The sequence below is a fragment of the Phoenix dactylifera genome, unplaced genomic scaffold, assembly GCF_009389715.1.
Source record: "Phoenix dactylifera cultivar Barhee BC4 unplaced genomic scaffold, palm_55x_up_171113_PBpolish2nd_filt_p 000960F, whole genome shotgun sequence".
Lineage (NCBI taxonomy): Eukaryota > Viridiplantae > Streptophyta > Magnoliopsida > Arecales > Arecaceae > Phoenix > Phoenix dactylifera.
In genome coordinates, this window is record NW_024068318.1 from 15,099 (window position 1) to 18,094 (window position 2,996).

The following is a 2,996-nucleotide window of genomic DNA, read 5'->3' on the forward strand; positions in this document are numbered from 1 at the left end:
TCGACTCCAGAAAAGCTTGAGTCGACTCCTGCTACAGCCGAGTCGACTCCTAATCGCGCGAGTCGACTCCGACCCACCAACGGACATATTGTCAGGTTGTGCAGAGTGTGCAGAACGGACAGAAAAAGGTCTCTAACGGCTAGCTTCCGTGGGGGATGGCTTAAATAGCCTCAGAGGACTGTAGCAAGGTAGAGAACAACTATTCCACTCAAAAAAATCAAGCATTCAATCTCTGCAACCTGTTCTTCAACGGAAAAGAGGGAAGAGCGACATTAACTCCATCCAACTTCCTCTTCCCAGCATTTAAGGAAGCCTCCTCCTGCATTCAAGTCGATCACACATTCAAGAGGAGACCCGAAGTTCGAGAAGCCCTACTCAACTCCAACTCAAACGTGTTTGAGGGCTTCTAACTTCTCTTCTATTTATATTGTTGCTTATCTGCTTTTGAGAAGCTTTGTTTTCTGTTTGTCCCTTTTATTTACAACTTGTCTTTGCTTGATTCAATCGGGGGATTGAATCAAGAGTCTTGAGGTTGGTTGGTGAGCCGAGTGTAAAACCAACGTGTGTAAGGGTTCGATTGTGATCCCGGGAAAATAATCGGGGTGGTTCTAGTCGGTGAGCCTGGAAAAACCGACCGAGTTCGTTGTGAGCTCGTAAAACAACAAGTTTGGTTGTGAGCTTGTAAAACAACCGGCTGTAATCCAAGGGGTTATAGTGAATTCCCAAGTGAGACTTGGGGAGTGGACGTAGGAGCAAGGGTTAGCTCCGAACCACTATAAAATCCTTGTGTTTGTGATTGTTTGTCTCTTTCCTTTACTCTCATTTCATTCACAGCACATAGCAATTAATTAATCATCTGGGTAAAGCATTAATTAGTCATCCACAACGTTTTAAATAGCTAAATTCTTTTAAAACCCAATTCACCCCCCCTCTTGGGTTGTCTATCTGGGCAACAAGTGGTATCAGAGCCTAAACTCTTCTACCCTAAGAGTCAAAGATCAAAATGACAACCCCATTTGGATCCTCCCACATTGAGGGTCAGTCCACCCAAAGACTCCCATTCTTTAATGGATCCGACTACTCATATTGGAAGGCTAGGATGAGAATATTCATCCAAGCCCAAGATTATGAGATGTGGACCATTGTAGTAAATGGGCCATACATCCCATCCATATATGTAGAGGGTGTCACTGTACCCAAACTAGAAAAGGATTGGGATGAGCATGACATGAGAAAGGCACAACTAAATTCTAAAGCTATGAATGTGCTTTACTGTGCCTTAGATAGAAATGAATTCAATAGGGTCTCAACTTGCAATTCTGCAAAAGAGATTTGGGACAGACTTGAAGTGACCCATGAGGGCACGAATCAAGTCAAAGAATCCAAAATAAATATTTTGGTTCATAAGTATGAACTATTTAAAATGGATTCTAATGAAACAATCACATGCATGTTCATTAGGTTTACTGACATTGTCAATGGCCTAAAAAGCCTTGGCAAAAATTATACTAACAGTGATCTTCTCAGGAAAATTCTTCGCTGTCTACCAAGGTCATGGGAAGCCAAGGTGACGGCAATCCAAGAAGCTAAGGACTTGAACAAGCTTCCACTTGAAGAGCTCCTTGGATCCCTAATGACCTACGAGCTAACAATGAAGCAGCACAGCGAAGAAGAGTCCTTCCATAAGAAAAAGGTAATAGCTCTTAAATCTACTTCATCTAACAAAGACTTGTCTTGCAGCAGCAGCAGTGAAGAAGAAGAGCTTGAGGGAGATGATGGTGAGGCTCTTCTTGTGCGCAAGTTCAGAAAATTCATCAACCACAAGAAGTCCTATCATCAAAGGAGAGGCCCCTCAAATTCCTACCGCAAGGATAAAGGTAAGGAAAGGGAAAGTGAGGGGATTGGGTGTTATGAGTGCAAGAAACCGGGGCACATTCGAGCTGAGTGTCCCTTACTAAAGAAAGAGAGCAAATACAAGAAGAAGAAAGCTCTCGTCACCACCCTATCGGACTCGGACTCATCATCATCATCATCGGATGATGAACAAGAAGAAAAGGCCAATCTCTGCTTCATGGCCAATGAAAATGAGGTAACGTCCGAATCGCATCTAGATTTTACATTTGATGAACTTTATGATGCATTTAATGAATTAATGATAGAATATAAGGCCATAAATCTTAAGAATAAAGAACTAAAAATAGCTAATCAATCATACCTACATAAATACGATAAATTAGTTAAGGATAAGGAATTAATCACCAAAGAAAATATAGAACTTAAGACAAGCAACCAACTCTTAACTCAAAAGACTAATACCTTAATTAAAGAAAATGAAAGGCTGAATAAAGAAACATTAGAACCTAAAAAATATAAACAAATCTTAAACAAGGATCTCACAAAAGAACTAAATGATCTAAAAGCAGAAAATCAAACACTAACTAAAGAACTTGAAAAATACAAACCTTTGGTTGAAAAATTTACATATAGTTCAGAAAAATTGAATATGATACTTAATAGTCAACGAGCGGTATTCAATAGAGCGGGTTTAGGATATAAACCTAAAAATAAGCAAAAACTTCTTAGTAACTTCTTTGTTAAAGCTGGAGAAAGCAAAACTAAGAAAGTAATCTGCTTTTGTTGTGGAACTGTAGGACATAAGGCAAATGTATGTAACTATAGGAAAGGGAAAACTAAAAGAAAAATTAAAAGGGTATGGGTTCCAAAAGGAACCAATATGACTAACCATGAAGGACCCAAGAAAACTTGGGTACCTAAGATTATATGATCTGCTTGTGTAGGAGTGTCTTGCAGCCAAGGTCAACAAAAATTGCTGGTACTTGGATAGTGGCTGCTCAAGGCACATGACGGGTGACAAGGATCAATTTTTCACCCTTGAAGCTAAGAAGGGAGGTGCTGTGACTTTTGGAGACAACAACCAAGGTCACATCATTGGTATTGGTAAAGTTCAAATTACCCCTTCTACTTTTATTGATAAT